General features: G+C 37.5%; 1 protein-coding gene across 2 annotated transcripts in view; it reads left to right on the forward strand.

The window, feature by feature from the left end:
- Window positions 1–24,911, forward strand: part of SAMTOR (S-adenosylmethionine sensor upstream of mTORC1) — an 84,601-nt gene that overhangs the window by 33,609 nt on the left and 26,081 nt on the right. The gene's annotated exons all lie outside the window — the stretch shown is intronic.

Consider the following 24,911-nt stretch of genomic DNA (forward strand, 5'->3'; position numbering starts at 1 on the left):
TTTGTGGGATCTGTTTCCCTGGCAGTTTGTACATTACTATTTTTAATTTTTTAGGGTGGTTTGCTAGGGTTGCAACTGTGTCTAGACAGATTAGGGGTCAATGATAAGTCAGAAGTTGTGCTCAAACACCTCTCTAAACCTGTGAGGCCTCCAGCCTTTGCCAGTGGATGTGTGTTGATTTGGGAGAGTACATTTAAAATTAAGGCAGTTTTCAAGTCTGCCTCACCTTTTGCTTTCCATCAGGTCCTCATGGGTCTCCCTTACACGTACATGTTCATTTAGCCTCCCAACCAGCCAAGGCTATGTGAAGAGTTTCTGTAGCCCTTCTGTGTGTCTCTCATTTCCGGAATCTTTGTGGAATTTCTAAATTTCTAACCAGCCTTCCAGTCTACAGTTCAGGCCAACCAAAACTGCAACCTGAAGCTAGCATAGCTGCTTACATTCCCTGTTTGTTCCTTACCAAGTTTGTTACTTAATTCTGTGTGTGTTTTTCACTCTTTACTCAAAATCCCTTTAACCCTTTCCAGAAGTGAAGTTGCTTTTTTTCACAGCCAGCCCTATCCTCAAATAATTTCCATACCAACTGAGCAAAGGGTGAAGGTAATGAGAGTGGCTTAAGGCAGAGGCACCACAAATCCCCACTGTTGTTAACCAAGTTCAGCTAATTTTCATGAATTAACAGTTAGCAACATGTTTGTGTGTGTTTGAGCCCTCAAATGGTTGTTTTTCATGATTGTGTTCTTTGTTATAGTTGTTTCTTGAAGAGTGTATTTGCCAGCTTCTCCCTTGCTATAGTCAAATTTCAGTCTCTGGTTTACTTTTAAAGGAAAAAGAGTAGTTTTAAGTATTTAAAAGAAATATGATTGTTTATACATCATTGTTTAACTATTAATGTCATTGTTTAACTATTGATTGTTTAATATTGAAGTTAAGCATTGAAACATCTTAGCCTAAGATGGCTAGGTTTAGATTTTTTTCATTCTAGAAACTATTTCATACAGCATCTGGCCCCAGTATGTTCAAGTATATTTATTCTTCCTATTCATCTTACTCTTACTGCAGCCTGTATTCTAGTATTGTGGAACTATTTAAATTTCCCTAGTGGTATATGCTTGGTCTCACTGGCAGTTGCAAGTGCAGTATATCCTTTTTCTGATCAACTATTGCTATATTACATTAGGATATATTTGAAATATCTTCCCTTTCAGAATTTAACTTGAACATCTCAAAAGAATTGATACTCTGGTACCAAAAGCAAACTTTTTATAGCTCTATTACAGTACTTCTCAGGTTGTATTAATTATTTTTCTGACTACAAATTAAATAAGATAACAGTATGAAAATGTGGAAAAATTATTACTCAATTCTGGTTACATTTAGGTATATTTCTTTCCAGTCCTTTTAATAGGCCTCATTTCTTACACAATAGAGACCATATAGTATAAAAATTTTTATGTCAACTGCTCTTCCTATGCTATTGAAACAATCATTCTGCATTATATTTTATCATAAATAATCTACCACTATATGCATCTAAATATAAAGTGATCCTCAATACAAAATAATACTCAGTTTTCCCAAAGAGAATTTCTGCTCTCTTATACATAACACTTTCAGAGAGGTAGATGAACTAGTCAAAGGTCAGATGTTTATTTATAGATATTATTATAGGATTATATGTGCTTATTGCTATCTGAATCTGTTTGACTTGTGATTTTGCATAGCAGGCTGCTCAGTCGTGTCTGATTCTTTGTGACCCCATGGATTATAGCCAGGCTTCTCTGTCCATGGAATTTTCCAGGCAAGAATACTGGAATGGGTTGGGATCTCCTCCTCCAAGTGATTTTCCCCACCCAGGGATTGAACCTGAATCCACCTGCATTAGTAGGTGGATTCTTTATCACTGTGCTACTTGCAAATGTAGATAGCAAAGATTATCTTTTTCCCCCGTCTTAACCCAAAATAAAGTCATTTTGATTTCTGGGTTCAGATACGTTCTCACATAGCAAAAATACCTTTGGTCTTTTTTCACTTACGTTTTATGAAGACCAAAAATTTATTGTTGCTAGAGTCACTTTTTAAATAGCATCTATAGTTCAGAATTAAGATGTTACTTTTTGAATTTTATCCCAAGCCCCAGTTACTGCCATTCTTTCTAATAGTAAGATAGCTCTGTCCCAATCCTGCTTCATCTTGTACATATATACTTGTAAATGATATGAAATAAGTACTTTGATGCCTTTTAAAAAGTTTGATTTTTTTTTGCAAAACATTTACCAAATAAATAAACCATATTCTGGGTTGTAAAACACACCTTAACAAATTCAGAAAGATTTGAGTTAGAAGGTATTCTATAGAAGGTATTCTCTCAAACCACAACAGAATTAAACTATAAATCAATAACAATGAGAGCTCGAAGGGCCCAAAATGTTTGTAGACTATCTAATTAGCATATGTGTCAAATAAAAAGTCACAGTAGAAATTTTTGAATATTGATACTTTGGACTAAATGAAAATGCATCTTATCACAATAGAAGAGCTCTAGTGAAAGCAGGCTTAGAGGGAAATTTTTAACATTGAATGCATATATTAGAAAAGAAGAAAGATGTAAAATCAGTAATATAAGCTTCTACCTTAGGAAACTAGGAAAACAAAACCAAATTAGATCTAAAGTAAGAAGAAAAGAAATAATGAAAATTAGAACAGAGATTAATGAAATCTGAAAGAAAACAGGGAAACCACGGAGAAAATCAGTGGAACCAAAAGTTGGTTCTTTGAAGGGCAGTAAAACTAATAAACCTCTGGTCAAACTAACCAAGAAAAAAAGACAAATTACTAATATTAGAAATGAAAGAAAGCAATCACTACTGATACCATGGATGGTAAAAGGATAATACAGGAATATTATAAATAACTATGCCCACAAATTTGATAACTTAGATGAAATGGATATGACCGTATATATAAAAATGATGACCAAAAATTCTTTTTGGAGGGCTTCTTAAACTAAATATGCTTCCTTGGTAAGATATAAAACATTCCCCCCAAATTCTGTTGAACTCAGTTTATAAGATTTTTATTATAGTTCTGTATATTATGCCCTCAATAGATAGTAAATTAAAGATTTACTATCTAAAACAGTTTATTATCTTAGTAATTAGAATTGAATTAAATTTGATCTAATAAAAATATAAAGCTAGTTAGACTTATGTAGAATTACAGAAAAGTAATTTAGAAAATAGGGTCTTTGGTGTTTTAACTAACAATTTACCATTTTCTAATGAGTTACTGCTGCCGCTGCTGCTGCTAAGTCACTTCAGTCCTGTCCAACTCTGCAACCCCATAGATGGCAGCCCACCAGGCTCTCCCGTCCCAGGGATTCTCCAGGCAAGAACACTGGAGTGTGTTGCCATGTTCTTCTCCAGGGCATGAAAGTGAAAAGTGAAAGGGAAGTTGCTCAGTCATGTCCGACCCTCAGCGATCCCATGGACTGCAGCCTTCCAGGCTCCTCCATCCATGGGATTTTCCAGGCAAGATTACTGGAGTGGGTTGCCATTGCCTTCTCCGAATGAGTTACTTAAAGCCTAGTAAAACTCATCCTAAAATATCAGTGAATGTTATTCCCTTTATAGGGTTGGCAGCTGCTAAGTCACTTCAGTCGTGTCCGACTCTGTGCAACCCCATAGACGGCAGCCCACCAGGCTCCCCCGTCCCTGGGATTCTCCAGGCAAGAACGCTGGAGTGAGTTGCCATTTCCTTCTCCAGTGCACGAAAGTGAACAGTCAAAGTGAAGTCTCTCAGTCGTGTCTGACCCTCAGAGACCCCATGGACTGCAGCCTACCAGGCTTCTCCATCCATGGGATTTTCCAGGCAAGAGTACTGGAGTGGGGTGCCATTGCCTTCTCCGAGGGTTGACAGAGGCATGTCCTATTACCTGTTGTATAATTCTTAATGATAATTTAGTGGTTATTAACAATCAACCTCTTCCATTTCTTCTCTATCTTTTAAAAAAAAACTCATCTTAATACATGTATTATATAAGGACATGTCCTTTTATCAGTCCATTTCTTGTCCATTCTTAATATTAGATTGGTGTAAAAGTAATTGTGGTTTTGCATTGTTGAACTTTGCTGTGTGATACTGGAATGCATTCTTAAATAAATGTGGTTATTTTATACGTCATTTTAATTCACATTTCTCACTTTATGTATTTTTGCTAATGACTTATTACTTGCTGTTTATTTTATATTTATTTTAGACTAGGGAAATGATGTTAGACAAAAAGCAAATTCCAGTGATTTTCTTACTAGAGTTCAAAATGGGTTGTAAAGCAGTGGAGACAACTTGCAACATCAACAGCACATTTGGCCCAGGAACTGCTAACGAACAGACGTACAGTGCAGTGGTGGTCCAAGAAGTTTTGCAAAGGAGATGACAGCCTTGAAGATGAGAAGCGAAGTGGTCATCTACTGGAAATTGACAGCAACCAATTGAGAGGATCATCAAAGCTGATCTTACAACTACATGAGAAGTTGCCAAAGAACTCAGCGTCAACCTTTCTACAGTCATTCCTCATTTGAAGCAAATTGGAAATGTGAAAAAGCTTGATAAGTGGGTGCTTCATGAGCTGACTACAAATCAAAAAAGTTGTCATTTTAAAGTGTCATCTTCTCTTATTCTGTGCAGCAACGATTGGATTGTGACATGCAATTAAAAGTGGATTTTATACAATAACTGGCAACAACCAGCTCAGTCATCAGACCAAGAAGATGCTCCAAATCCCTTCCCAAAGCTAAACTTGCACCAAAAAAAATCAGGGTCACTTGTAGTGGTCTCCTGCCCATGTGACTCACTATAGCTTTCTGAATCCCAGTGAAACAATTACATCTGAGAAGTGTGTTCAGCAAATCAATGAGATGCACCAAAAACTGCAAAGCTTGCAGCCAACTTTGGTCAACAAAAAGGGCCCCATTCTTCTCCATGACCATGCCCAACTGCCTGACAACAACCAGTGCTTCAAAAGTTGAACAAATCGGGCTATGAAGTTTTGCCTCATCCTCCATATTCACCTGACCTCTCGTCAGCTGACTACCACTTCTTCAACCATCTCGACAACTTTTTGCAGGGAACATGCTTCCAGAACAAGCAGAATACTTTCCAAGAGTTCATTGAATCCCAGAGGACAGATTTTTACGTTGTAGGAATAAACTTATTTCTCACTGGCAAAAATTAGTTTACTATAATTGTTCCTCTTTTGATTAATAATGATGTGTTTGAGCCTAGTTATAATGATCTAAAATTCACAGTGCAAAAGCACAATTACTTTTTCATCCAAAAGCACAATTACTTTTTCACCAACCTAATAGCAGCACATCCCCTTTTTTCCCTTTTACATGTGGTTCCTGTGTTCTCTACTCTTCATTTTCATATCATCCTTTGGCACTTAATTTACTTCCATGATTTTGGTTACCATGTATATGATGATGATACCAAATCTGTATTTCCAAATCAGAGCTCTGATCTGATCTTCACATATCTAGCTGCCTGCTAAACTTCTCTGGTTGTGTTATTGCCTGTGAGATACCTTTATATCATGAGCAAGCTAATATTCTCCCCTTTTCTACTGAATCGCCCAAATTTGTTCCTCTTGCAGTATTCCCTGGTTCATTAAATGTGTTTGTATGCCTAAGCTAGAAACTTAGAGATTTTTTTCTTTACTCCTTCGCTATCTCAAGGCTTCCCTGGTAGCTCAGCTGGTAAAGATTCTGCCTGCAATGCAGGAGACCCTGGTTCAATTCCTGGGTGGGGAAAATCCCCTGGAGGAGGGCAGGGCAAACCACTCTGGTATTCTTGCTTGGAGAATCTGCATGGACAGAGGAGCTGGTGGGCTGCAGTCCATGGGGTCACAAAGAGTTGTACATGACTGAGCAACTAAGCACAGCACAGTGCAAGTTTAACAGTTCTCTGTATCAATGAGTTACTTCAATGGAGTTATTTACCTCTTGTTGACAAAGCCTGTGAGATACCTTTGTATCATAAGCAAGCTAATATTTTCCCCTTTACTACTGAATCACCCAAATTTGTTCCTCTTCCAACGTTCCCTTTTTCATTAAATGCGTCTGTATGCCAAAGCTCAAAACTTAAAGATTTATTCTTGACTCCTTTCTTATCTCACTTTGCACATCTAGTATCACCAAATTCTGTTATAGTGTCCGAGTTATCAATATCATTTCAGTCTGTCTGCCCCTCTGTGTTCTCTTCTCCCACCAGGGCAATTACAATAGACTCCTGTTTCAAGTTTTACTGCAGTTCATTCTCCACAGTTCAACCTGAGAATTTTATCTGAAACATAAACCTGATGCTCACTTGGCAAACTCTCCTGACCATTCAGGGATTTTCTTTTGCTCTGAGATAAAATTCAGGTTCCTTAGCATAACATAAAAAATCCTTTGTTGTTGACCTTTGCACCCTTCATTTCCTTAGTACCTTTTCTTTTTAACTATATGACTCGATAATACTGATCTTCCTTTTATTCATATAAAATTCTAGCTTCTGCCTGGTGTTTTTCCTCCCTCCTACAAGCCAGCATTTAACCCCTTCAATCTGCATAATTTCCTTTTAATCCTTACGTAGTCTTAAACATTCAACACTCTGAGGAAGAACTTCCTTTACTCCTAGGTTCGGTATCATCAACAAAGCTACATACTTCTCTAACTAACAGCAGATCTCAAAATATGATCCATGGATCTCTAGAAGTCTCTGAAGCCCTTTTGGGGAGGTCTGTGAGTTTGAAGTATCTCATGTTAATATTAAAATAGTATTTGCCTTTTTTACAATGTTGCTATTTGTACTGATAGTTAGAAGCAGTGGTAGATAAAATTACTGGCATCTAGGCAGTGAAACCAAGTTATATTAATAGTCATTGTATTCTTCATCATGAACCCACAATTTTTTTTAAAAAAAAGGCCAGTTTCAATTTAAGGTTGTTGGTGATGAGACAATAAAAATTATAAATTGTATTCAGTGTAACTCTTGAGTAATTATCTATTATGTCATATGATGAAATGGGAAGTACACAAAAGGCAAACTAAAACATCATGGCATGATTAGCTATTATCTATTTAGCCAGATTTGCAACAACAACAACAAAAAATGTTAAACAATGTCACTTTTCTCATTAACATTTTTATGTTGGAAAGTAGATTTTTTTTCAAAAATATTATGTATGTTAACCTATGATGATTTTTATTTTTGCTGTTTTTTAAATAAAAAATTTTTTTCTCAGCTTGTTTCTATACAGTAAATATCAGTTGATATAATCTGTATGAACAAAAGTTCTTTGAGATCTTCAGTAACTCAAGAGTGGAAAGGAATTCTGAGACCAAAAAGTTTGAAAACCCCTGCTCCAATGCATTATATTTTTCTTATTCTGTTTATGGTTTATCTTTCCTCTTAGACCACACTTTGTAAACCCTGTGAAGGTAAAGTCTACATCTGCCTTGCAGCTCAGCTCCTAGCATAGTGAAAACACATACAAGGTCCTCAATAGATACTTGTTAAGTTAAATAAATGAATTCAACAGGATATATTTATTATCTTGCATATTATTGAAAATGTGAGTCTCAGGCAAAGAAAATATTTTAAAAATCAGAAAATAGATATAGAAATATAATCTGCATCTGGGATTATTTTGATTGTTGGAAATACATAATATCATCTGGATATACAGAATATCACCTGAATCAGTCTGGAGAAAAACTGTATAGTAGAAGGAGAGAAAGGAAGAGAGAAACCTCAGTTATGGAACTTTAGGTAGTGCTTATGTATAATAGGAATGAAAAGGAAACTATAATGAACATAATAGTTCAGTATGGATTATCCAATTAAAGATAATCATTAATTGGACACAGATTGAGAAGATGTTCTTAAGAGAACCATGGTAGCAAGTGAAAAGGTTAAGATAGGATAATGTCTTTTGGGAAGTTCAGGAGTTTCCCCAAATGACTACAACACATGTATTATATTGTATTTGTTAAGTCTATAAATTTTTTTTATTATCTTGAATCACCTAAGTAGAATTTAACTGAATTTATTTTTAATGCTAATACAATAGCATTAACTAAATTAGAGAATGGAGAGATGCTGGCAATTGGCTAAAGTTAAGGAACAGAAGGCATATGTATATATATAGAATTGAGTGGGTTGAAGAATAAATTGTGTTGTTTTTGGTGCAGTTTTAAATCATCACCCCCTTCTTATCTCCAGGAAAATCACTTTCTTAATAAAAGTCCCCTCTATAGTACTTCTCCAGAGGAAATGCTTTACTTGAAAGCTTTGTTCTTATCCCCCCTCCTTTTGTAGATAAGTCTTTCTGGTACAAAATTTTTAAAATCACTCATGACACTCAGAGAATGGATTTTTTGTTAGTTAATGCCATCTTTTCTAGTTAACTAGAATAACTTGCTCTTTTGGTATTGAATCTTAGAAAACATTTACTAATTTTTTTCATTTAATAATTTTATATGGAGTGTTGGAGGGTGATGGTACTTATGTTTTCTTTGCCATTTTTAAATCACTTGCATTTTGCTAAGTGTAACTCATTCTTTGTCATAGCATTTTGATAGTGTCAAAATATTGCTGTAGTAAGTCATGGTTAAGGATACTACTCTGCATATTTTAACTGTTAAACATATAGTAGTGGTTTTCAGAGATTTCAGATAAAGTACATTTCATGATAAGGTATATTGAACATAGTTGGATTCTTCATTGTCTTATTTAGAAGCATCATAGCCAGTTACCAAGAGGGAAAGTCAGTTGAGACAAATTTTATTTTAACTGGTGGAATGTTTAACCTTCAATTTGCACTGTAATTTTTATTTTGTTACACACAGTCTGAAAGTCTGTATTTGAAAGGCAAAACTAGTCACCAGTAGGGTGAAGTCTAAAGTAGCCCCAGCAACCAGAACACTTAAGCAGGTATGTTTTCAGTCATTCAAAAAAGTAATATTTACTAAATGCTTCTGTATTTCTAACTCTATGCTAGATACATGGAAAAGTGAAGTTTTAAAAAATATAGCATAATACCAAGGAGGGTAAATGTATGTAAATGTAGTAGGTGGCTTAGCTTACTTCTTCAACTTCATATTTCTGTATTTATTACTCTTGGTTGTTTACTTGGTAGTTTAAAAGTATAGGGTGGTCCCAGAGCAAAGCCATTGTTTTTCATGTCTTATTTTTAAATACTAACAGTATTAAGTCACCAAAGTAGTTGGCTTATTTGCATTTTAATTTAAATTCAGTTCTTTTTTGCTGAGTATAAGAAAAACAGATATTGTGCTTTTCAGAATCAGTATACCCTGTTTTATGATTTGTCCAAGGAGGAGTGTTAATTTTTTTTTCAAAGTTTTGGTACATCAAAATATACACAGGAGCAAGGGAAAAGAGGTGGGACAGATTTAATTTCACTTAGACTCTCAGTGTGCTCAATGGCATTGGACCTGTAGACACTTAGAAACTCTTTATGGGCAGGTAATTCCTTTTCAAAAGAATCAAGTGGATTCATATGAGAAAGTTGGAAAATTGTAAGAGATCTTTCATTCCCATTCCCTTAAAAAATAAGATTATTATACCTCATGTTTTAATCAGCATTGGTGATAATATATTTCCAGTATGTTTTACATGTTCTTTAATAATTATAAAATTGAGTACACAGTTTAATTTTAGCTTTTCTGTTGTTTGCATGCCCAGTAAGTATGAAACTGGGAGGTTGAAAATTCACAGCTTTAAGCAGGTTTAGTGAATTTTATCTTTGTCCCCATTGTACTAAGACTGATAACTAAGCTCGTTATCAAAGTATTATTTTAATTTTTCAGTTATTTTCATGAAGACAATAGTGCAATAAGTGGTGTAACTGATAATGGCATGTGCAGGGGAAAACATGAATCCCAGTTTTTAAATACCTTCATCTCGTGTTATTTAAGTTTCCCTACTTTGCTTACACTCTCATTCTTTTGATAAAGTATAGCTGTAATATTGTTTGAAAGCATATTTAAGAGGGGGAAACAAAAGTATCGGTAAATTAGAAGACTGCTGTTAAGTGAAACAAAGGAAATATAAAATTCTTCTGAGATCTAGTACTTAGGCCTAGACAGGATTTATGGTGAAGAAGAGGGTTAGTGTCTTTGACTTTCTAAACCTTCTTTGAAGCTTATGGGGAAGCTGCTGTTTAAAAGAGATAAAATAGGAGCTGAAACTCTGTAATCAATAAACAACTGCTTTCTTGAGTTTCAGCCCACTCCTGCCTGACCACTTCTGTTTCACCAGGCAATAGCTATTGTAGCCACAGGCTGCTGGGTCACTGGAGGGCATGGCTTTTCCCTGATTCTCATCCATTTCCTTGCTTCACTTGGCCCATGGAAACTGCCTGCCCATGGAAACTACCTACCCATGGATCTGCCATAGACAGAGCTGGAATCTTTAGATTAGTCCCAGTGTTACACAGAGTTCTGAATATTTCCTTGCACCAAATTTAATAACACATTGTTACTATGCTTATTCTTACTATACTGATAATAGCCAAATTAGTCCTATTGAGAACAGTATGTGGAGGAGTGAACAGATAACCTCAGTTCCCAAATCATATATTATTTATGATGTTTTCTGAAGTGGCAGTCAAGAGTTCCACACGACTGAGCAACTGAACTGAACTGAGTCCTCGTGTAGTACTATGTATTAATTATATTGTGTGTATTTCCCATTCTCAGTTCAGCTTTACTTATAGAAAGGCATGTGAAAATAATTTGTGCTATTTTATTAATAGAGCAGTTACCTAAATTATATTCCTGCTGTGTAAATTTAAGGTCAGTAACTTTGCCTTATAACTATATCATCAGTACCTATGAAATACCTGGCATACCAGGTAAAGTCACTCAGTCATGTCCAACTCTTTGCGACCCCATGGGCTATAGCCTACCAGGCTCCTCTGTCCATGGGATTTTCCAGGCAGTAGTACTGGAGTGGATTGCCATTTCCTTCTCCAGGGGATCTTCCTGACCCAGGGATTGAACCTGGGTCTCCCACATTGTAGACAGATGCTTAACCGTCTGAGCCACCAGGGAAGTCCTACCTGGCATACAGTAATTAGTATATATTTGAATAAGTGAAAGAAAAATATGGAAACAATTGAATAATATGATATAGAAAGTGTGAGAATAATTGCTTTACTTCTGGAGAATATTTTAAAATTAAGAGTGTGGTCTTAAGAACATGACCATAGATGTAATGTGAACCTCGGATGGAAGCCTTCTTTGAAATATGTAAGTTGTTGAAGAACCTTAGCCAGCTGGATTCTTTTCTACCTCAGTTTGCCAATGCAGTGGTTTTTAGCCTTCAAAGAAACATTGTTACCTATGTTAACTTTAAACCAGTAGCAGTAGAGGTCATAGCATAGAGCTTTTAAACTATAAATATGAATGTAGAGTAGTAAGGTATTTCAGAATGACATTGTCTACCTCACACAATCTCTAAGCTTTTAGGCAATGTTTATTTGCATTAAGGACTGCTAAGTGGGAAAACCTGTTCTTCCCAGGATCTGGGTACTTTTATGATTAGCTCTAGATTGAATACATATTCCCAAAGGTAGAAATGGTTTTGAAAACCAGAGAAAGTCTGTATATTTGACAGAATTCACAGTAAATTAATCTACTCTGTCATGAAATCAGAAGAGAATGTGTGTCTGTGTCTAAAAGCCAGGTTTTCTTTAGGCTTAAATAATGGTTGAGAACTTTAAGAAAAGATTAGAGAATTGTAAAAGAATTAAGTTAATCACTTTAGTAACTTGCCCAAGAGTCATTATAATAATCTTCCTAACCATTATAATTTTCCAAACCATGTACTAGTGAGTACTTCAGAAGGGCAGATGTTCAAATTCTGTTATTCTCTGCTTTAACTCAGGGGCTTAACACAGTAACCTTGCACATAAATTGAAAAGAAAGTGCTAGTCGCTCAGTCATATCCGACTATTTGCAACCGCAGGGACTGTCGTCTGCCAGGCTGCTTTGTCCATAGGATTTCCCAGGCAAGAATACTGGAATGAGTTGCCATGTCTTTTTCCAGGGCATCTTCCCAACTCACATAAAGTGAAAGTGAAAAGTGAAGTCACTCAGTCGTGTCCGACTCTTTGCAACCCCATGGACTACAGCCTACCAAGCTCCTCTGTCCATGGGATTTTCCATGCAAGAGTACCAGAGTGAGTTGCAAACACATCAAATCAATGAATGAATGAATTCTCTTAAAAGAGACCATAAAATGAATTTTAACCAAAACCCCAGATAGTGCCAATCTCATGATTAAGTTAACTGTGATTTTAGAACAAAGAAAACTTAATTGAGGTTAGAATCCGGAAATTAGTAGTACTTTGTTTCCTTTATTTTCTTGTTTTCCCTACAATATCTTTTCAGTTCTGTGTACTATTGAGTACTTTGATGTTGGCCCACAGTATCTAAAGGAGGATAAATACAACATTATGGGTGCTCTTAATAAGAAAAACAAAGGATTAAAATGTTAGAAGCAGACTAAGAAAAGGCTTTAAAAAGGGGGGCTCAGGTGGTGGAGGGATTGTGTGGGATACTTTATATCTTGAGAAAACGGTGAGAATCTGATATCTCTATCTATTCTTTGGCTTCTTACCCTGGTTAATAAAAAACAATGTATCTAGTTTTAACCCACTTGAGTTTAACCACTCTGAACAAAGATGAGATCAGTTCAAGTAATTGCCATGGAAGGAGGCCTTCATACACAAAAATGAAAAAGAGGAAATAAAGGGGAGAATTTTTCAAAGCATAGTAGATTAGAAACCTTAAGAAAACGGAAGAGTCTGTTACATAATAGCAAAATGTGACACTGAGAGAAAAGACAACTATCTTAGAGGAAAACAAATAATTCTAGAAACAGGCAATTTTTTTTGTAGGAATAGAGTCCTATATATCTGTAAAAATGATGAACAGTCATGATGAATATCTCTCATGTCAAGAAAAGGTATTAAGTCATTTTTAAGAAGACAGGTAAGAGTATAGTAAGATCTTATAATAAGTATCTTAAGATTCCTATTACATATAAAGTATATTCTCACTCAAGCACTAGACCCTTGCCTTTAAAGAATCGTGCCCAGTCATAAAATTTTGAGTGGTTAAAAAATGTAGGTTAATCACTTAGGACAAGGTCATGAGTGAATATAAATCTGCATTTCAATTAACTTTATTTATAATTTTGAATTTTTCTAATCTTGCCAGATCTGATTTAGTAATTTTTTTTTGCTTCAATCTAGCTGAAAATTTTTTACTAGAAATAGAAGTGTCAGATCTGTTGTGTTGTGTTGTTTCTAACTCCCTTGCATTCGCATTTTTAGAGTATCTTAAACCTTTGGGTTTCTTTGCCAGGAACCTTGATAAGCTTCTCTTTCATGAGGTTTAGTTTGATTAAGACCAATAATTCAGTCTATCTGTTGACTTATGTGGGAGCAAGGAAACTCAGTGTGTTATGGTATGCTGCTAGGGAACAGTTAGTAGGGATATGCCGGTGGTATTTCTCTGTGTTTTGAAACTCCTTCTCATCTCTTCATCATTTCATGTAGGGTAGCCCTACATGAAAATAGGAATCTTGACCACCAGATACATAGGATTCTATTGGGAAGTGTGTATTAGTGTTCTCCAGAGGAATAGAACTAATATAGTGTTTGGGAGTGTATATAGACAGACAGATGTATTTTAAGGAATTGGCTCACATGATTGTAGGGGTTGGCAGGTCTAAAATCTGCAAGATGTTGCACCTTGAGTCTAAAAGTGGTCTGAAGGAGGCAAAAATCCCTCTCCATATCTGTCTTTTTCTGGTAATGTTACCGATCAATTGACCAAGACAAGATTATCTGGGTGGGTCTAATCTAATTACATGAGCCCTTAAAAACAAATAACTTTTTCCAAATGCAACATAAGAGAAGAGGGACAGAGTGTCTCAGGAGGATTTGAAGCATAAGAATAAATGTGCTATTGTTGGCATTGAAAATGGGGTGGGCCATGAGCCATGGTGTACAGGTAGCCTCTAGAAGCTGACCAGTCAGCAAAAAAAAAAAGTCCTGCATCCACATGGAACTGGTTTCTGCCAACAACCTGAATAAGCCTAGAACTGGATTCTCCCCTCACAAAACTCTTAAATAAGAGCCTAGTTCTGCTGAAACCTTAATTTCAGCTTTATCACACCCAGAGCAGAGTACCAGCCAAGAATGCCTGAATTCTACAAAATTAGGTTGTATTTTTAAATTAACTTTGTGGTAGTTTATTACAAAATAATAGAAAACTAATACATATGATTAGCTTGTTTTTAGAATGCGGACCTACGATTATAGTAAATATTTCCATAGCATGTTTATTTTATGCATGGACAACTGTTAAGTTGTATCCACACTGGTACTTCCTTCTGTGGGAGACATAGTGGGCATAATTGTTAAAAACTCAGACTACATATCAGATTTTAATTCCATCTGAAATCACTTAACTAGCAAATGACCTTCAATATGTATTTAACTTCTCTAAGCCTCATTCCCCTCATCTGTAAAATGAGAGTAATAGTACCTACTCATAAGAATTTTCGGAGAAGGCAGTGGCAACCCACTCCAGTACTCTTGCCTGGAGAATCCCAGGGACAGAGGAGCCTAGTGGGCTGCCGTCTATGGGGCTGCACAGAGTCAGACACGACTGAAACGACTTAGCATAATAATTTTACATTACTGATATAGTGGCCATTGTTATATGATGACAGTGATCACCATGATGGCAACACAAAAAATGTTGTCAATAAGGGCAGCAATCTAAGCATTCATGTGAAGCCATGGCTGAGATCTTTCTACTTAACTTCTTCATAAGCCTGCTGTGATCTCTGTCTATGGATTTTCTGGGTTATCCTTTCAGTTTTTTTCATATGTTTTGCTTAAAAAGTAGATATCCATGCCTTTCTTATGCATTCCTTATCTCCAGTCTCAAAGTTTTGTTTTCCCAAGAAATTCTGTAAAATGAGTAGGACATAATTTAAAAACGGGTTTGTCAACAAAGTAAATTTGGACATTAAAACTGAGTTTTTTAATTAGAGAGCTATTATATGGTTACATGCCTGTAGCTCTTCAAAAAAGAGACTATGTTTTCATTTGACCTATCGACAAAAAAGCATCTTCTGAGACTATTTTGTGAAATGCACTTTGGGAAAAACTGTCCCTTCAGATATAAATCATTAACTCCCTGAGCTAACACTTTTCTTTATTAAAGCCTGACTTCATCTACATAGTGCAGATTGTTTAGCCTATAAACAACCTTTACACACACACTTAATCTCCTTCTAGTACATTTTTTTTGTTCTTTACTACCTAATGTGAAGAAGCTATTGTCTGGTTTTACATATGCCATCAAAATCAGTAATGTTTAAGAATCATTTCAAGGATTTATGATACATACAGAAATGAAACAGACTATATGAAATGCTAAGAGCAAGTTGCTAAATGCTGGACTTCCCTGGTAGCTTAGATCGTAAAGAATTTGCTTGCAAAGTGGGAGACCCAGGTTCAATCCTGGCTTTGGGTATTCTCTAAATATTAATAAGTGATAATAAACCACACCATCAATCAGAATCAAAAGTTTTCTGTCTAACAGTTTTTTCTGCTTTTCCTTGAAGAAATGATTAAGACAGGAAGATGGGTGGAACCAAATGATTTTTAATGTGATCCAGGGTATCTAGTAATAAGTTTTACCCACTTACTTGTTCTCTATCACCCCTAAAAGTTGGATTGTGAAAAAATTTCTCATATATATGAATGTCATGAATTCAGAGTGACAGTGCTATTTTACATACTAACTCTCAATAGTGCATTTTCTTCTTTTCTTTCTCCTGAAGAAGATACTGTATGGAAATCTAATTTCCCGTTCCTCTATATCAAACCAGTAGGGTAATAAGGCCTGGATTATTGATTTCAGCATTTTAGCCATAGACTATTTTCTTCAGAGGACACTTTGTGGTGCAGGCAAAAGGTATAGCAGTCGTCACTGTTACGCCCAAGTCGCGAAATCTCCCAATGACCACCAGGGAGCCGATATCCGATGCAAAAGCAAGAGACTTTTTATTACCAAGCTTGAGCTGGGGTTCCCACCGATACCGACGCAGCAGCTATAGGGAGGAGCCCTGAGCTCTGGGTTATATTGCTTATATAGGGTATTATCGCGCGAAAAATTCAAAAAACTGGAGTCTCCGGGTCTGATTGGTCACCTTCTGGTGAAGGGTTAGGTGTTGAGTTCTGATTGGTTCTCCTTTCCCGGGCTTGACTCGAATTTCCCGGGCTGGCCAAGGGTTCTGATTGGTTCGCAGGTGGTGGGGTGAGGTCAGGGATTTCCAAAGGCTCTTTTCCCGGAACCTTACAAAATGGAGTAGCTTTGATTCTTCATTCCCCCCTTCTCTAGGATCCAGGACAGACCCAATCATGGGTCTGAGGTCAGCTCTATATTGTCTCCTGCTAAGGGGACCATTGGTAGGGCCGCATATTGGGATCTGAGTATCATGAGCTGCACCGTGTTGATGCAGTTTTTAATGAAGGCCACTAGTTAGTTTAGTAAGCATGGCCTGAGGGTGAGTAGCAGTAACAAGATAATCAGGGGCCCCACCAAGGAGGGTATGAGAGTTGTGAACCAGGGGGATGAGTTGAACCAGGATTTAAACCAATTTTGAGACATTTTTCTTTTCTTTTTTTTTTTTTTTACTCAGCCCTTTTTTTATCTTGGCCAGGGACTCCTTCACTACCCCTGAGTGATTCACATAAAAACAACGTTCTTCCCCTAACGCAGCACATAGGCCTTCTGAGAGACTTCATACTCAAGATACTTTTTGGGAATTGGGGCGGAGGTCTCTTTCTTCTGTAACTTCTTCCTGCTGTGCATGGGCGTAGGCCTGCCTAATAGAGCAGAAGTCTCTCTCTACCTGATCTAAGTTGGGGTTTTCCACATCTGAAACCAGCTTCTACCCTTGTAGTAACAGCAATTTAGTTGGCCCCTCTCAGAGATGAAATAGACAAGGGCCAAACAGGAGACCTAACAGGATGGTCATCTCTGGTCCCCGGAAACAGAAGGCAACATTTGGGGTGAGGGTTGCAGGCTTTGTGACCCCTTCTGATGGGCTGGTGGTGAGGCAACAGAGCTGTGCTCCAGGAATCTTGTGTTCAGTCTGAAGTTACCATCTTCCACCTGAATGGGGGCTCAAAGACATTGTTATGCATATTTTTTTGAGTAGGAACCAGGGCTCTGTCTGGAGGCTGTACCAACCTTTGATTGTTTCTGTTTTTGTAGACCCTGATTAGCAATTGTTTGAATCCAGGCTTTGGAATTTAGCGAAGGCCAAGGAGGCTGAACAAAGTCTATATCCTACAGATAAGAAATGGAGAACACAAAACAGATCTGCACTCCAGAGCCCCACAGAGTCCCGCTCAGTTTTAATTTTAGGGAACTAGGCAACTATGACTGTGATAACTTCCTGTCAAAATGGGGCATAGGACTGCCCCAGCTTGGAGTATAGTCACTGAATTGGAAGTATTTGAGTTCCAGGTTTTAGATTTGAGTCTTATATGATTAAAATCTTAAACCCAGTCTGGACCTGGCACTTCCGGGAAACTTGTAGCCATGTAGCCAGTTGCCTAGTTTTATATAAAGTAAGGTTGCTAGCTTTCAGCAGACATTGTTTTGAAAATGGTGGCATCCAAGCCTGACACGACTCAGAAAACTCAAGTGTTTAGCAATACAAGGTCTAATCTGAAAGTACACCCATAGTATCACCTAGTTATTTCCCAGGATATCTGAACCATAGCTACTCTATTTTGACTTTTAATTGTAAACTTTTCCTTAATAGCGAAAGCAGATTTCACTGTTAATGACGTCATTGTTTCTCTAGGTATGAGAAGATGCAAGAATTGGGACTCATAAAATCTTTCCCTGAAAAGATCTAACTATCTGAAGGCCTGTTCTGCCAGTTTTTCCCAGAGCACAGAGTGCCTCATTCCTGATTTTCACCCTGAACTCCTTTCAGGGGCGTTGAAAGTCAGCAGTTGCAGCGGCCATGATTTAATCTTTGTAGATGCAGATGGCGAGGGTCAGTCTTCAGTTGGCAGAGCCCCTTTTTGCTCATAAACTTGATCATGATTATGAGGGGGGCAGTTCATGACCATTTTATCCCATGGTGCTGAGAGTGTCCATTCTCAGGTAGACAGGCCACTCAATGTGCTGTTACTGGACTAGGCCATAAAACAGTATCTAAAATTCTCTGGACCACCTGTCTTACTAGCTTTTTGGTCCAGGGGAATATTCCCTCTTGTTGCTTCTTGCCATATCTAGAGTTACACTGTTACCATCATCGATCTCATATGGGGCTATATATTATTTTATTAGAGGCCTCACACACATACAGTGTAAGAAACAGCAATTTTGTAAAACAGGTGAAATACAAGTAACATAGCCAGCAGTATTAGTAAAGTAACAAGTAATACTTATGTTAAGAACTTCCATTAGATGTAGCCTAGTATATCTTCAGGTTATCTGACTTAGTCTGCCCTGTAGAATCTTTATCTTCCAGGGAAATTATATATTGGCACCGTCTATAAGGAACATAGCCCAGTTTTCTAGTGTCACTAGACTGATTATCTTTAGTATGATTTAATTTTTTAAGTAAATTTTCTCAGGGCCAACCAGTTAGAGTCTGGTAATAGAGAAATTTACCAAGGTAACCCAGAACTAGACACAGGTTACTGGCCACAAACCCAACAATTGGATTGATTTTGAAACTAGCATAGGATCAGGCCTATGATAGAAAAGCGTTTGACTTATATGCAAAGGTCTAAGAAGTCAAGAAAACATAAATGATCATACGAATCAGGTCCAGCATCTTGGGGAAGCTGTCTACCTCTGATGTCGTCGTCTTCTCATCCTGGTGTAGTGTAGTTTCTCCTGATAAAAAAAGTCCTTCCATCCATGTTGGAGACAGTCCCTTAAATTATGTCTTTTTCCAGTCCTGGTTGCAGGTCATGAGGCATCTGATCTTCATCCAAAGATAGATTACTGAGATAAGCTTCAGAAACAAACTTAGGGTGTTCTTCAAGAATTAAATTAAATTTTACATTAACATTATATAACAGCAAAGAACTAAGAGATGAGTCTTACTAGATGCAGACCTCCATTAACAAACTGGTATTTAACATTTCGAAATATCTTTTTTTCTTTAAAGTTACCCTTATTTTTATTAAATATAACCAAATTAAGGCTAGTTTGTTTGCAAAATAGGTCTGTTTTCACTGATTTTGGTCTGATTTTTATAACCATAATTGATTATAGGCTTTTTATTTTGCTGAAACATTTATAGAGTCTCAGATTGAACTTTTAAAATAAAACAGGGCTGGGAAACTCACACCAAAGGCTTACCACAGATTTTGCATAACAAATCTAGGTGAATTTTTCCCTTTTTAAGGTCTCAAAAATTTCCTGAGATTTTGTATCCATTAGAAAACCTTTCTAACTCATTTGATAAACTTACTGGAAACCTAAGAACTTTTAATTTTTGGAGGAGTCAGATAGAAAATATAATTGTTTTGTTTATAATGTTTAATTTTACCTAAGTATTGTCATAATTAGTTTGAGAGGAAGATTTCCGCTACTCCCTGAAAACATAAGATTTAACCCCATAATTTTTCAGATAGAAACCATAAAAGTTATAAGCATATTCACTGGTTCATTTAGTCCTTTTGCTAACTTTTGTGAAGTCATCAGGTTTTCCATTAAAATACCAGGACATATCAGAATGTTAAAAACTCCATATAATTTTTAGGATATCTGTATTAGTAACTTTACCTTATATTATAATATGAGCAGATTTATTACTCATTTGATAATCTTTTTTTAATGTAATTTAACCAACCAAATAAATGCAGTTTAATATCTCTCTTTGGGGTGCTTCGGGGGCCCTCTGAAGCACCCCAAAGTTAGCTAGAAGCCAAAAGTGTTTCATAGAATGATTTAGGAAGTTTTGTCAACAAATATCAGAAAGGTTTTGAGCACTCAGTCAGATGGGACTATAGGTCACTGTAAAACAATAGCTATTCACTCAGCCAAAGTAACAATATGGGATTTCAGAAGCAAATACAGAACAGACCATTTAAGAAGCAAATGAACTTAAATCTATTGTCAAATGCAGTTCAACATCTGAAGAAAGTGTGTCCTTCTAACAGAGAGAAAAGCCAAATTCAAGTTTTTGCGCCAGCTTATTTTTAGTCATTAACAGTCCCAAATTTCTTTAGCTTCTTTGTAAGAGGAAACTAATGTTCAGTAATAAATGTTTCAAAATTTTGCTCTATTTGGAAATGAGCTAGCTAGTCAGTGAACTTCCATCACTTAGTTTAGCACAACCCAATTTAAGTTACCCCAGTTTGGACAGACTATTTTAGACAGACATTCCTAAAGCATAATTATTTTTAATAGAGTTTATCTAAATGCTCATATCTCATTTACATTTTTTTCAAAGTTTTTCTTACTTGAGATAATTTTCTTGTTGACAAACTTGTAACAGATATAATATTTAACTCATATTAAACCTAGGTACAATGAAAATATTTTACTTAACGTTAAGTACTCTAAGACATGTCTATATTAAATAAGTCAACAAACAAACATTAATATCAGGTATTTAACACTGAATATTTCCCAGTTACATAAACCTGGAATTTACTGTTTAATTTAGAATTACTTGATTTGTAAGCGCTTACCTTTTTTTAAGCCAAATAAATAGAGATCATATACAAAATTATTACCAAGACTTATTTAGACAGACACAGTGTAAGATCTAGCTTTAAGTCTTTTTTTTCTCTCAGTGTCAGGAGTTAGAGATGGTCTAGATAAGTGTTCCTGAGAGCCCTGGTCTCAAGGCACAGGGAAAGAAAATCAAGTTTTAACAAAATGGCGGCAGGTCTAAACCACATGGTTGCCAGACAAAGCAAAATTTCCTTTTCCAGGGGATCTTCTCGACCCAGGGATCGAGCCCAGGTCTCCCATATTGCAGGCAGACGCTTTAACCTCGGCTCCACCAGAGAAGCCATTAAATACAAAAATACAGTCTCTCAGAAAACCTCCTATAGCGACAGAGAACTTCAGATCCAAGTACTAACATCAAAGATTTCAAGGAAGGAAAGGAAGCCAGGTTGAAAAAGAAGGGAGAGGAGGCAGGAGAGAGGGGGCAAAAGGGGTGGCCTTAGAGACGTCTCCTGCCACCTACAGATACCCAGGCATTACGGGACTTTTCCCTGGGCCTCCAGAGAAGGGAGGACTGGAACTCGGCCCTACCAGAAATTAGAACCAGAATTCGAGTTCTCTGCCAAGAGGAGGTGATCAGTCTCCAATCCTCAGCTCAGGCTGAGGGCCCTTCGACCAGATTCCTGCGTCCAGGACCGGGGGACTAGAAAAACAGGGAAGGATAGGAAGGGTTAAGGAGAGGAAACAGAGAGGGAAGGGGAGAGAGATCAATAAAGTCTCTTGTTCCTTACCGGTCGGGGCACTCTGGCCAGTTGTCCGCGTCAGGAGGAGACCAGGGACAAAAGGGTCCCAGTTGCGGCCGCTGGGTCTGGTCCATTGGCAGGCAAGCTGGCCCCTGAGTACCCCGAGTGGTCAGGATGTCAGTCTCAGCGAAGAAGAGTCCCTGCCAGAGTCGCCGTTTGTTGCAGGAAGAGGGACCCCTTCCAGGGCCCGAAACTGGGCTCTTGTCTAACACTCGGAAATGAATTGTCCGAGGAGACACAAGTGCTGACAAAGGGAACTTGGTCAGGGTGTCCGATCCTCGGTCAGAAGATGATATCTCGGACTCGGTGTAAAGTTCCCAAGTCAGAGGTGCCTTCTGAGGGCCAGCCTACATGGAAGGTCGGCCATTCTGCGCTGCAAAAAGTGATTAATTTATTCCTTTTAATTTCTACACTGAGGTCATGAGCGCGCATCTTGACCTCCTTAAAATTATCGGTAACCAAGGATAGAGGTGTGGGGCTAGAATGGTGTTGCCCCATCGTCCCTGGATCAGTCAGATGTTGGTAAATTAACACAGACAATACGAACAGCCACACAAACAGAAAGAGAGACAGGAGAAATACACCCACTATCATCTACAGAGAACAGGGGCACTCCGTCCCCCCACGCTGGGGTCGGGGACGTCTCCCAACGACCCCCACTGGTGACTCTCCGGTGCGTCCGCCTGAGTCATATACCGGTCTCAGATACCAGGCCCTACCAGGAGTGAAAAGAAAGACAGAAAAAAGCTTACCGGCTGCAGATGACTCTCCGGATCGGTCTTCCCGTGGAGCCGGTGGGAGATCCTGGACGAGCCCCCAAATGTTATGCCCAAGTCGAGAAATCTCCCAATGACCACCAGGGAGCCGATATCCGATGCAAAAGCAAGAAAGTTTTTATTACCAAGCTCGAGCTGGGGCTCCCACCGATACCGACACAGCAGTTATAGGGAGGAGCCCTGAACTCTGGATTACATTGCTTATATAGGGTATTATCGCGAAAAATTCAAAAAACGGGAGTCTCCGGGTCTGATTGGTCACCTTCTGGTGAAGGGTTAGGTGTTGAGTTCTGATTGGTTCTCCTTTCCCGGGCTTGACTCGAATTTCCCGGGCTGGCCAAGGGTTCTGATTGGTTCGCAGGTGGTGGGGTGAGGTCAGGGGATTTCCAAAGGCTCTTTTCCCGGAACCTTACAAAATGGAGTAGCTTTGATTCTTCAGTCACCACCCAGTATCTCCCACGTCTGTCTTTGCTGGCCCTTGAATGGACTCTGGAAACACCGATGGCTTTGAAGAGAGCACTTTGAAAACCTGCTTAAAACTGTATACTTGGGTAAATATTGCCAGATTTTCTTATGTAACAAGCAAAACATTTTACTTAGAGTTTATAGCTCCCTCTTAAAGTGTCTTGAGGTGTTCAAGATTCTGTTGTTGACACTGGCAGCATGCCAGACAGAAAATTTTGTAGGAAATAAAATCCAGTATTTTCCTTATTAAGCTCCTTAACCAACAAGATGGGAATTGAGGGGGAGGGAATAAAAAAATGTGATCTTTTACTATAACTATTTTGAAAAAGAGAACAAAAGTAACGTTAAGTAAAACTCAACATAGGAAATTTAAATAGAAAGTTATCATTTGAACAGCCTAGGTAGACAGGAGTAAAGAAATACAGTCTTTTAATATAACTGATTTAGAAAAGAGAACAAAGGCAGTATTGAGTAAAAATCAACATAGGAAAGAAATTTAAATAGAAAGTTATCCTATGAATAGCCTATACATTTTTACATGCAAGATTCTTACTTAACACTTTTGAGAAACTAAGTGAAGTTGAAGACTGAATTCTTAAATTTTAAAATGTTTCCAAATAATACAGTTTTAAGGTTCTCTGCATAAATCTATCTAAAGCAAAGTGAAAATTTACTGAGGAATGTAAATGAACATTTGAAAGAGGTGATAAAATGTAGAGAAACCATAACAAACTTTCTAACCAAACTTTGTCTTTTAATCAGTATGTTTTATCACTTTACAGAATGTAAATGAAGAGGATTCCTATATATTGAAATTAGAAACCAGTCTAACTGTATTTCAATTAGCTGTCCTGTAGAAAACTAGTTGTTTCCTGACTGATCAGACTGTTGATCTGTTCTATAGATTTTCCTGGTCAGAAAAACTAATATCTTCTAAATATTTATCTTACCAACATTAGTAAATTCAGCCATTTCTTTCTGTTTTGTTTCTCATAAGGCATAATCACTTTGTTTTTCCTCAGTCTCTTTGGAATCACATTTGGCGTGTCTAAAAAAGGCTTGCTTTCTTACAGCCTAGTGCACATTTAGAAAAATGTGTTGAAATGCCTCAGAGTAGTCTCCAGAGAACACTAACACGTTCCAGCAGTGCTGCCGTAGACCACAAAATTGATTACAACTGTTTAATGAAGTTACAGAGCCTACATCACATTTCTTTTCAACATTCTTAATGGTGGCAAATTGTATATTGTGGTTGAATTTGATGTTTATTTTCAGAGAGATGTTTCAGTAGAAAGTGATATAGCTGTAATAAGTCCTAGGTTTCAATGGAAAGAGAGAGAAAGCATGAAAAGTATAACCTGAGAAAGGCTATCTGAGTCATATGTGTCTTGGAAGGGAATTTAAAGAGCATATTCTAACAAAGAATGCTAAACTCAGAGAGGCGTTCACAGATGCTATGTATTAATCTAACCCATATCCTGACTGTGTATATAAATACTAAGTACTCTAAACTGAAATGAAAAATAGTTATACTTTAATAGTGTAGTTCACGGGTATAGAACTGTCAGGCAAGTATATTCGCCTCGGTTCTGTCTTGTCTCAGCAAAAATTTGAAGTGACGGACGTTCGAGCCCTTGGCATGTCATAGCTCTCAGACAGACCATGTTATAGCTCTCAGGTCTTGGACAGACCGTGTTATAGCTCTCAGGCCTCGAACAGACCTTGATGTAACTCTTAGATCAGTGTTACAACTCCATGTTACAGCTCAATTTTATTTAGAAAATAGCAGGAAAATACATCCTAGAGGCGTGAGGGCATGCCAGCCAAAAGACTTGAAGAAAGGAGGGAGCCCTGGCCCTTCGGCTCCTCTTTTCACGTGTTTTTCCCTCCCCCTGGGCCTGCCCTATGTAAATTGGGCTAGCCAGGAGGCTGTTTGTTCTCCCTGAGGTCCTCTCTCCAGTCCTCTTTGTTCTATTTTCGTGGGCTTTTCCCTTTGTTGTCTTTTAGCCACCACCATCCTGGACTCCTGTTTCCTATTCTAACCTAACAGAACCATG

The sequence above is a fragment of the Ovis canadensis genome, chromosome 4, assembly GCF_042477335.2.
Source record: "Ovis canadensis isolate MfBH-ARS-UI-01 breed Bighorn chromosome 4, ARS-UI_OviCan_v2, whole genome shotgun sequence".
In the NCBI taxonomy this organism is placed as follows: domain Eukaryota; kingdom Metazoa; phylum Chordata; class Mammalia; order Artiodactyla; family Bovidae; genus Ovis; species Ovis canadensis.